Below are 12,304 nucleotides of genomic sequence, written 5' to 3'. Positions count from 1 at the left end.
AGCTGCGTAGAGGCTCGCGTGGGGCACTCCCTAAGTAATTAGAAAAATACTGTCCGTATTTTGGGTTCCGTACGATCTTGCAATGACATTCTTGTAGGTAGTTCCAGAAGTCGAATACGTCTTTAGGTCCATCGTGAAATAAGTAGTGTACCGCATGCGCACGGATCCACGTGACTGCGTTGGTCTTGGTGCGCAGGAAATAATGTTGATCCGGAAATAGTAGAAACCGAGGTGTAATGTGTTCAGGAGACACTCGTAGAAAATACGACAAGATTTGTCGCACCAAGCGCCATACGTCTTCTGCCGCTCCTCATGTGAGACGGTGTTCGTCCGTGTCTGGCATCCCGCAATCTAGGACTGAAGTGCCTAGAACCGCTCGGCCACCGCGGCCGGTGGACAAATTAAACTGGCTGGAGCATTATCGCACGATTCAGTAACAATCATTAGTCCACGAATGCCTACACGTCACAGCTGATGGCTATGCACAGTCTGCAGCTATACGAGGGTTTGCCCAGTGACACCCTAAGTCGGATTGTAAAATTTCGACATAATGAAAATATTGTTACAAAAAGCACGAAAATCCGTTTTCGGAACGTTGAATATTACGTGGATGCTTCAACAGTGGTGACAGATCATATATGAGAACGTAAAACTATGTCAAGGGAAGGAACTTGAATCCGGATCTTTGCCTTTCACTGGCAGTGCGCAACCACTTAAGCAATCCAAGTACGCCCCACGGGCAGGGGCTTTCCTTCCTCACTGTGGAGGCTCTCGTATGGTGGTGTGAGACCAACACCTTCCAAGAAACGATGAAGCAGAGAGACTGACTTTTACACTGCCGTAAGGTTGGTGCTGAGAATGAATTCTCTTACTCCGCTCAGACTAAAATTTGAACTTCTTGTATGTTACAAGCCCGCATGCAGGACTGGGATTTGAGCCAGGATCCGTACCTTCGTGATCGGTGCTCTGCAATGGAGGGAAAAGCTACGAGCAGAACTGAATCCGTTAGGGTGGTCTTGACTCGTGCTTGGATAGCTCATTACATAAGAGCACTATCTAGCAAAGGGAAGGTTCCGGGTTAAAATTCCTACTCGGCACACAATTTCGACCTGTCACAAACTTCCACAATGTCTCCAATTTACGTAGCAAGTACTGTTAATAGATATTGAGAATTCATTGTGAAGAGAGGTAGGTAACAATATCGATTTGACGGCGTCTGAGTACTGGACTTCTCGGCGCCTCTAATCGACTGAGAGTATCCACGCATTCTCAATGCAGCCTGTGTGTGGCGCACATGCAGGACATATCAAAGTTGGCGGTTATACAAGAGACGGTGTTGCCATCGATTGAAATAAGGGAAGAAACTTCTCCATGATGTTGATATTAGAGATACGACATAAACTCAATTGAAAAACTGTGGAGAAAACTAGAAGACGTGATCTTTTTCAAGTAACCAGTTGAAGAACTTATGCGAAACTATGGAAAAACTATATCGCAGTACTCATAACGAGATTTATATTCCATTGTAAACGATTCTTACATACAACGCCACCTTGCTGTGCGTGAAAATGAAGTTAGGATAAGCTGTTGTGGTGTCCTTTAGCCTCAAGACTGATCTGATGCAATTCTCAACACTATCTTGTGTAAGCCTCTCCACATCTGTGTAACTATTGCAACACGCATCCATTTGAATCTGCTTACTACAGCCAAACCGTGGTCTCCCTCAACATTTTTTATCCCCAATATGTCCCTGTATTACCAAATTTAAGATATGTTGATGCCTCAGAACGTGTCCTGTCAAATGATCCCTGCTGTTCAATTCTGTAGATATACAAGCTGTCCCAGAAATATTGCAACAAACTTTGAGGAGTCGTAGAGGGTGTCTTGAGGAAAAAGTCGAGGATAGGAATGTCAAGGATAGGAATCCATGTCCGGAAACGTCGTCCAACGACGCTACAGAGCGTCGAAGTTACAGGCACCAGCTCCTGCTACTATGCAACCCCTTCGGCAGCAAACGTGACTTTGTATGCTGACGGACTGTAGGCGGAACGTATTACAACGTAATTGTTATTCAGTGATCGCGACTGATTGCCACTATCGACAGTGAAGAAGATGGAGGTAGCTGTTAAGTAGAAAGGCTTTGTCTCCGATGAATGCGATGCTCTGTTGCCTTAGTGGATGACGGTTTTAGACACGGATTTCCATCTGCAGTTTATGTTTCCCTTGCATACCGAAAAGAACTGGAGATTTTAGAGGGTTCCAGTAGAGAAATGAAATGCAGATGGAGCCTACATTCAGAAACATCATGCACCAATGCAACAGAACATCACAATGATATGAGGCAAGGCCATTCTACACTGCAGCGAGCTCCATCTTCTCCAATGGCGATGGTGGCTATCAATCATGATCACTGAATAATAAACAATATTGCGAGTCGTTCCGCCTATGGTCCATCAGTGTACAAAGTCACATTTGGTGTCGAAGGGGTGGCCTAGCTGCAGGCGCTGGTGCCTATAACTTCGACACTCTGTAACGTCGTTGGATGACGTTTCCGAGCATGGATTCCTGTTCTCGATTTGTTCCTCAAGACACCCTCTACAGCCGGGCGAAGTGGCCGTGCGGTTAAAGGCGCTGCAGTCTGGAACCGCAAGACCGCTACGGTCGCAGGTTCGAATCCTGCCTCGGGCATGGATGTTTGTGATGTCCTTAGGTTAGTTAGGTTTAACTAGTTCTAAGTTCTAGGGGACTAATGACCTCAGCAGTTGAGTCCCATAGTGCTCAGAGCCATTTGAACCACACCCTCTACAAATCTTTGAAGTTTGTTGCAACATTTCTGGGACACACTGTAGATTATTCGTCTGTTTATACAGGATGTTACAAAAAGGTACGGCCAAACTTTCAGGAAACATTCCTCACACACAAAGAAAGAAAATATGTTATGTGGACATGTGTCCATACACGCTTACTTTCCATGTTAGAGCTCATTTTATTACCTCTCTTCAAATCACATTAATCATGGAATGGAAACACACAGCAAAGAACGTACCAGCGTGACTTCAAACACTTTGTTACAGGAAATGTTCATAATGTCCTCCGTTAGCGAGGATACATGCATCCACCCTCCATCGCATGGAATCCCTGATGCGCTGATGCAGCCCTGGAGAATGGAGTATTGTATCACAGCCGTCCACAATACGAGCACGAAGAGTCTCTACATTTGGTTCCGGGGTTGGGTAGACAAGAGCTTTCAAATGCCCACATAAATGAAAGTCAAGAGGGTTGAGGTCAGGAGAGCGTGGAGGCCATGGAATTGGTCCGCCTCTACCAATCCATCGGTCACCGAATCTGTTGTTGAGAAGCGTACGAACACTTCGACTGAAATGTGCAGGAGCTCCATCGCACATGAACCACATGTTGTGTCGTACTTGTAAAGGCACATGTTCTAGCAGCACAGGTAGAATATCCCGTATGAAATCATAGTAACGTGCTCCATTGAGCGTAGGTGGAAGAACTAAAATGAGCTCTAACATGGAAATTAAGCGTTTCCGTGCACATGTCCACATAACACCTTTTCTTTATTTGTGTGTGAGGAATGTTTCCTGAAAGTTTGGCCGTACCTTTTGTAACACTCTGTATAGGGTTATTCATTAGCACATCCTAGGTTTCAGAAGACAACTGAGGGAAAACTGCAAGACATACAGAAAACACACATGTATTAGTCGACAGAGCATGTCTCCAAGTTTTTAACTAACTTTACAGGTGCTCAATGTGGGCACCATTAGTCACACCGCGGCAAATTTCAGTACGAGCGTGCTATTTATCCAATTCACTGCAACGAATTTTGAAGGAAGCTGCAACAGCAGTTCGCTTTCGAAATCGTTTCATTGGGTTACCTATCTGCTGACGCAAACTACTTCGATCTGACATTACGGAGTGAATGATTTGTCTACACGTTCTGACACGTCTGAGCCCTCGTGCAGCTACACCACTGCATTTCTTACGAATTGAAACGTCGAGAGATATTCCGTTTGCTAACATGTGTCATTCTTTTGTATATCTTGTACATTTGGCGCAGTCGCCTCCTGACACCCTGGCAGTACTTACTAATTACTATGTACAGTTTAGCCCAAATCTTGTAAGGTTTTTGAACATCTTATACCACCTTACATCGTGTAAGTGTTTCTCCACGTACGCATATGCTCGAGCTTATCCTGAGTTTTCTCTAATAAGCTCGTCACCGAAGGGACATTCAACTCTAGCTTTCCGTTCTTTTATTTTTGCGTTACGTCGGGCGAGTTTTGTGATCAGCACATACTTGCAGCAGAGTCAAAAGCGAGCTTCTACAGGGTGTTTCAAAAATGACCAGTATATTTGAAACGGCAATAAAAACTAAACGAGCAGCGATAGAAATACACCGTTTGTTGCAATATGCTTGGGACAACAGTACATTTTCAGGCGGACAAACTTTCGAAATTACAGTAGTTACAATTTTCAACAACACATGGCGCTGCAAGTGATGTGAAAGATATAGAAGACAACGCAGTATGTGGGTGCGCCATTCTGTACGTCGTCTTTCTGCTGTAAGCGTGTGCTGTTCACAACGTGCAAGTGTGCTGTAGACAACATGGTTTATTCCTTAGAACAGAGGATTTTTCTGGTGTTGGAATTCCACCGCCTAGAACACAGTGTTGTTGCAACAAGACGAAGTTTTCAACGGAGGTTTAATGTAATCAAAGGACCGAAAAGCGATACAATAAAGGATCTGTTTGAAAAATTTCAACGGACTGGGAACGTGACGGATGAACGTGCTGGAAAGGTAGGGCGACCGCGTACGGCAACCACAGAGGGCAACGCGCAGCTAGTGCAGCAGGTGATCCAACAGCGGCCTCGGGTTTCCGTTCGCCGTGTTGCAGCTGCGGTCCAAATGACGCCAACGTCCACGTATCGTCTCATGCGCCAGAGTTTACACCTCTATCCATACAAAATTCAAACGCGGCAACCCCTCAGCGCCGCTACCATTGCTGCACGAGAGACATTCGCTAACGATATAGTGCACAGGATTAATGACGGCGATATGCATGTGGGCAGCATTTGGTTTACTCACGAAGCTTATTTTTACCTGGACGGCTTCGTCAATAAACAGAACTGGCGCATATGGGGAACCGAAAAGCCCCATGTTGCAGTCCCATCGTCCCTGCATCCTCAAAAAGTACTGGTCTGGGCCGCCATTTCTTCCAAAGGAATCATTGGCCCATTTTTCAGATCCGAAACGATTACCGCATCACGCTATCTGGACATTCTTCGTGAATTTGTGGCGGTACAAACTGCCTTAGACGACACTGCGAACACCTCGTGGTTTATGCAAGATGGTGTCCGGCCACATCGCACGGCCGACGTCTTTAATTTCCTGAATGAATATTTCGATGATCGTGTGATTGCTTTGGGCTATCCGAAATATACAGGAGGCGGCGTGGATTGGCCTCCCTATTCGCCAGACATGAACCCCTGTGACTTCTTTCTGTGGGGACACTTGAAAGACCAGGCGTACCGCCAGAATCCAGAAACAATTGAACAGCTGAAGCAGTACATCTCATCTGCATGTGAAGCCATTCCGCCAGACACGTTGTCAAAGGTTTCGGGTAATTTCATTCAGAGACTACGCCATATTATTGCTACGCATGGTGGATATGTGGAAAATATCGTACTATAGAGTTTCCCAGACCGCAGCGCCATCTGTTGTTGAAAATTGTAACTACTGTAATTTCGAAAGTTTGTCTGCCTGAAAATGTACTGTTGTCCCAAGCATATTGCAACAAACGGTGTGTTTCTATCGCTGCTCGTTTAGTTTTTATTGCCGTTTCAAATATACCGGTCATTTTTGAAACACCCTGTACAAATCTATACGTCGGCTTGCCCCGGAAGTAATGGATAGGCGATCGCCACCGATTGCTCGGCGGCCGATCAACAGCTCACCTCATGCCGCACCGACAATGCGTGTAGACGGACAGAGATTCGGGCCAATTATAAGATCGCCGGCGGCGCCCGCTCAGAGCCGGGCGGTCTAACGTTAACAGCGGCAGATGCGCTCATCGCCCAGCGAGCAACACGCACCGCTGAGTGGCCCAGTATCTGATGCCTGCAGCAGTCGGAACAGAGCCCTGCTGTAATTAGCGGTGCGGCCCCGTTTCGGCACGCTCCGCCTTCACGGGGCTACCGGAGACACTGCCGTGCCGGGATGGCCGTTACACCAGCCGATAAGGAGCGGGCTGCGTCGCCCACGCCTCGCCACACCTACACTCGCGTGCCGTCGGGGAGAGCGTAATTTTGTAACGCGGCCACGCCGCAGAATGTCATGCAGGCAAATCCGTTTAACAGGGTGGGAGCCTTGACATTTCATATGACAGTAAATCACTTTAACGAACTTCTTGCTGCGGAACATTGTACTTATTCCCAAGGATGCAGGCGCAATAACACCGAAAAGGGGAGCACCGCCGTCGCTAGCGGAACAGAAACGTGAGTTCGCGGCCTTTTTTTATTTTGCGAAATATCCAGCCAGATATGTGATTTCGTTGTGAGCAGAAAGCCTTGTCCTGGAACTGAGGAACAAATGTGTCCCAGCAAAACTAGTGCACGATTCCGTTAAGATATTCCAAGGAAGCAAAATTTCCTTCATCAGGACATGCCCAACTCTCTAAGTGATGTAATAACTGCAACAGCAGTGTTTCTGCCTCCGCGGCTTTTGTTGTTGATAATTCTTCCGGGTTATATGGCCGTGGTCCATGGAATTCTTCTACTCTTAACGTTTCGTCCAATACTACGTCCTGCAGGACCAGCCATACCTCTGAAGATGTCCAAAGTAGTATTGGACGAAACGTTAAGAGTAGAAGAATTCCATGGACCACGGCCATATAACCCGGAAGAATTATCAACAACAGTGCCATCCGGTCGTGAAAGCCTTCATTGTATGATCCGTGGCTTTTGTTACAAAATTTTTGTGCTGAAACAATACTGCTAGTTAGAATTCAACTGCCAACGTGAGATGATGTACTGTACTGCGTGATTCAAAACAGTCCTCACATGATGAAGGAGTTGGTAAGGGACTCGATATGAAACAACTTTGAAACAACAACTTACGGTCTTGAAAGTGACGCTGTGTCCGTGAAACGTTCGGAATAGGTACAATCAATGTACACGCACCTCAAGTTCGGCGAAGATAATACACTTTTATATGAATGAGTGGTGCCTGGCCGAAGGGACAGACACCACGCTGAATCCGCAGCTATGATACATATTATGTAAATTGGTAGTAGAGAGTGTTTATCCAATAACGTTGTACATTACAGATGGTGTTAAAAATGGCGAACACCACAGACGTAACATCTTAGTACAAAATTCTAACGTACAAAATGGCTCAAATGGCACTGAGCACTATGCGACTTGACTTCTAAGGTCATCAGTCGCCTAGAACTTAGAACTAATTAAACCTAACTAACCTAAGGACATCACACACATCCATGCCCGAAGTAGGATTCGAACCTGCGACCGTAGCAGTCACGCGGTTACAGACTGAAGCGCCTAGAACCGCACGGCCACACCGCCGGCTCTAACGTATAACAGGCATCGCCTGTTCTCTATTAGACGCTGCAAGAGACCTAACCAGAATTGTTTCGTCCTCGGAAACTGGTGTCTCATAAGCCACATAAAAAAATTCAAGAGGCGTCAGATCAGGGGAGCGAGGTGGCCATGCAACTGGACCCACCTTTCCATTCCAGCGTCTGGGATATGTGGCACTGAGTACGGCGTGTATTGCGCAGAAAAGTATGCAAGTTCCCTGTGTAACTGCGGACCACAGTATATACACTGAAAAAGTACATCATCTTCGCTCATGTCACTGATTGTCTTTGTTGTTCCTGTCATTCCAGAGCCTTCACTGGCTCAAGATTACTGCCAAGCGCGTAAGTTCCTATACCAAAGATGCTGTATTTCGAGTCCTTTTTCACCTTCTTCAATTTGTCCGCAACCTACTGAATTAACCTGCATAGCATCTCCTCACTAAATCGCCAAAAAAAACTTTAAGTAAAGTGAAATAACGCCTCTGGTCCGGCTGGCCGGAGTGGCCGAGCGGTTCTAGGCGCTTCAGTCTGGAATCGTGCGACAGCTACGGTCGCAGGTTCGAATCCTGTCTCGGGCATGGATGTGTGTGGTGTACATAAGTTAGTTAGGTTTAAATAGTTCTAAGTTCTAGAGGACTGATGACCTCAGATGTTAAGTCCCATAGTGCTCAGAGCCATTTGAACCATTTTCCCTGGTCGAAATAAGACCTTATGCAGTCGCAAAAGAAGGAGAAATTCCCACATTACGTATAAAACTCAGTCTGTGGAAGAGAGGCCCCAAAACAAAAAGACCTCATATGTGAGTGACTGCTTTGGTTTCTTTACTCGGTATAGCAGAAACACGTGTCAGTATTCACAGGATGACCATGTCATGATGTTACGTGACTCGTGTTAGCAATGCAATATTCGTGTGAATAAAAGAATGTTTCGGTCCACTGGCTCGATTTCATGTTGTCTAGGAGATTATGCAGTATTCGGTAACATTATTACTGCACGCTAGGCTGCCCCCGACGAAAAGACCACTAACAGCATAAAATTTCCGTGCATACTGGCATTTTAACATATTCTTACAATCTGAATTTACTTCGTCTTCATGAAATACAATTTTCTACTCTGCTTAGAGCCGAAAACTCTCCTCAATGTGTGGCGCATGCATACAATCACCCTCGCGATGTCTAAGAGCTCGGAAATTCCCGCGTAAATAACTGATACGCACAAGTAATATCTTGGAGATAGCTTTAAAGGGCGTAGTGGTGCCGTCTGCTGGAAGATGATGCATTATAATGTTTTAATGTTAAGCTTGTATATCATGGTAATGTATTTTGAGAATACTGTATTAGGGACAGATGTCGCATTTAACGATTTTCCTTGTTTTATACCGAGTTAAGTGCGTACCTGCAGGAGGTACAGTACGCTCTGGGCCTACGTACTTCGTCCTTAATGTTTCATTTCTCCAGGAGGAACAATAATATCGACAGAAAGGTTTTATATTTAGCAACGTACTACTCATTTTGCCTGACTATCTATACTTCGCATTAATGAGTCCATTATTGGCGCTTGTCATCATCTGTATGTCATTAATAGAGACATTAATTATCAAATCCTTTCCCATATACAGTTTATTTCAAGTGGTAATGTGTGTGATTCCGACAATAGCGGAACTAAATTAAGACTAGAAATTAAACTTCTGATTATTTTCAGCGTGGCAATGAAGCGTTCACGATATATGCACACTATGTATATAATCTTCGTCGCACATTGCAAATGGATTCCCCTATCACCAGGTCCGCAACCTTGCCTCATACAGTAGCAGTGCAGACGACATTACGTTGGCAAATATAGGTTTTAGGCCACAATGGACTATATAATAAACTCAGCTGAATGAGATTTTCTTGTTTGTGGTGGATACCAGTAATCATAATAGTTGTTTCAGCGGACTTCCTTTAAACTGACATCATCGGAAAATCTTCCTCTACACCCGGCAAGGGACATAAAATGCAGTTAAATAATTTTCATTCTTTGTCTTGAACGTTGTAGGAGAAATGGACAGAAGATGACTTAAATGTTTTGGTAATAATCGAAGAGTGCTTACGTCAGAAGAGATTAAAGCGGAGAACACATTTTGAAAGGGGGTACATAGCTGAGTACCTGGCTTTGCCTGGGTATGTATTTATTCCCATCCTCCTTCCTCCTCTGTCCATGTCCTCCCCCCCCCCCCCCCCTCTGCGTCTATCTGTCCATCTCCTTCTCCCCCTCTCTCTGTCCACTCCCTCCACTGCTCACTCTCTGTACATCTCTTCCTGCACCATCTCTCTGTCCATCTCCTTCTCCTCTCGGTCTCTGTTCATCTTCTTCTCTCCCATCTCTCTGTCAATCACCCATACCTCTCTCTCCACCTCCTCCACATCTCTCTCTGTCCATCTCGTCCCCTTTCTCTGTCAATCTCCTCCCCTCCCCCCCCCCCCCTCTCTCTCTCTCTGTCCATCTACTTGTCTTTCCTTTCTCTGATGATTTCCCCCTAACACTTCGTCAATCTCATCCTTCCCCTGATTGTGTCCATCTCCTCCATCCTCCTCTCTGTCTGCCCATCTCTTATTCCCCCTTATCTCTCCAAATTATCACCGCCAGGTAAATAGGCTGCTCGCTCTTACCCCTTAGAAGTTCTTTCGAGATGGTAAGTAATATATGCATCAAATCTGGTCGAAATCGATACAGGGACTAGAAGGAGCTTTCAACCCTTCAGCTTCGTTTTCACGCATCTCAATGTTTGTTACGTCACAGCTCCTGAGCTATGCGTCGCACAATGCTATAATTTTGCAGCTACATCCAGTGGTTTATGTGGACACTTCTACGAAATGTGTTGGGGATAGAGCCAGAAATAAAAAATTAATAAATTAAAACATCATGCATTAGGCAGTTTCTCACGCATCTCAGTGTTTATAGAGTCATATCTCCTGAAATATACTATAGTAAGATTTTGCAGGTACATTCAGTGGTGTATGTCTATACTGCCTGCGAAATGTGTTGCGCATAGAGTTAGTAGTAAAGAAGTAATAAACTGAACCGTCATATCTGATGCGGCAATTTTACTGCATGAACATCGAAAATGAAGCGATAAACTTTTCCCCGTTCATCATTTTGTGGGGGATGTAAGCGAGAAAAAGTCTCGTAAAGGTTTGAAGTTACGTGTAAAGTTGGTTGCAAGCCACTAAATGCTCTCAGTCTGAACAGAAGCTCATTCTGGGAAGGTTGGGGAAGAAAACTGGCCGTGTCCTTTCGAATGAACCATCCTGGTATTCGCCTTAAACGATTGAGAAATATCACAGAAAGCCTAAATGTATATGGCCGGACGGGGATTTGATCTGCCGTCCTCCCAAATACGAGTCCAGTGTCTGACCACTGCAACACCACACTCTGTAATAAGCAAAGGGGACGTTGTGAATTAACCTAGAAAATTGTACAAATTTTGACAGCGAGGAAATGTAAAATATTAGATTAACTCATCAGCGGACCAGAAGAGATAGTTTATTGTACGGAAAAGAGAACGCCGTAGTAGTTCATCGTGATGTTTTAACACTCGTAGTTTTGTCCCTCAACACAAACGATGTAAAACTCTGGAAGCGTCGGAGAAAGGAAGGCTCTTGCGTAGGCTGAAGCAACACGTGCAGAGCGAGGAAGGTGGAATGCGGTGCACTAGTAGCTGCTCGCAGTGCAGCGTGTCATCGCGAACAATGGCAACGGGTCCACACGAGGCCGTGGCGCGCCGGCTCGCCTCTCGCCTTGAATGGCAGCGTCAGCATCAGCGGCAAATGCAATTAGCACCGCTTCCGCGCAGAAACAAGGCCGCTCCTATGGCTTTGCCATAAATCCTTTTAATTGACACGCTGCCACCTCGCGTGGCGGGGGTTGCCACCGAGCAGGGATGCCAACTGCGCGGACGGCCGGCTGGCCGGTCGGCCGGCCTGCCGCGTAGGTGGCTGCAATGAAATGGAAATTAAAGCAGTGACGTAAGCGCGGCTTACGGCGCAAAAGTGGATGAGGTCGGGGATTATGAAGCCGCACAAGCTACCAATTAACAGGTTCTAACGCGCACTCGGACGTCAATACCGCCGCGGGCTTACACGAGCTTCGTGCCGGTGAAATATGGAACACGCGAGAACGGCGTTTCTGCGCCGGGCTTCGCTTCCCGCCCAAGCTCGGGAAACACTCTCAGCGAGTCTCTGATTAGTGCTTCGGCAAGGGGTGCGCTGTCTTATGCGTCCAGATTGTTTCCTTTGCAGTCTACTACTATCAGATAACGAGTTCGGCTGTTGCCTATCACAGCTTAATAAGCAAGCTCAGCAGCTGAGATCGTTAACGAAGGAGAAAGTAGACAGCTCTCGACACGGAGGTAGACGGTTCGAATCTCGGAGCGCAAATAAATTTTCATCGCAAGTATCAAGCCAGAAAGAGGGTTGTGCGACAAACTTTCCGCAGTGTTTCATGTAAACTTTTGATAGCGATCCGTCTGCCGGACGGCATATTAAGCTTATGGATTCCTTTACTAACATTCGAGAGGAGTAGATACCAACCAGGCCCGCTTATTCGCTCCCCTCCCCCCAATTTCTCTCTCTCTCTCTCATCATCATTAACAACAACAAAAACACTAACACGACTGTACACGCTCACATTATATTTAAAACACAACAAAA

This window comes from Schistocerca americana, chromosome 3 (assembly GCF_021461395.2).
Source record: "Schistocerca americana isolate TAMUIC-IGC-003095 chromosome 3, iqSchAmer2.1, whole genome shotgun sequence".
NCBI classification, from domain to species: domain Eukaryota; kingdom Metazoa; phylum Arthropoda; class Insecta; order Orthoptera; family Acrididae; genus Schistocerca; species Schistocerca americana.
The sequence above is the reverse complement of the archived record's forward strand: the minus strand, read 5'-3'. Positions refer to the sequence as shown.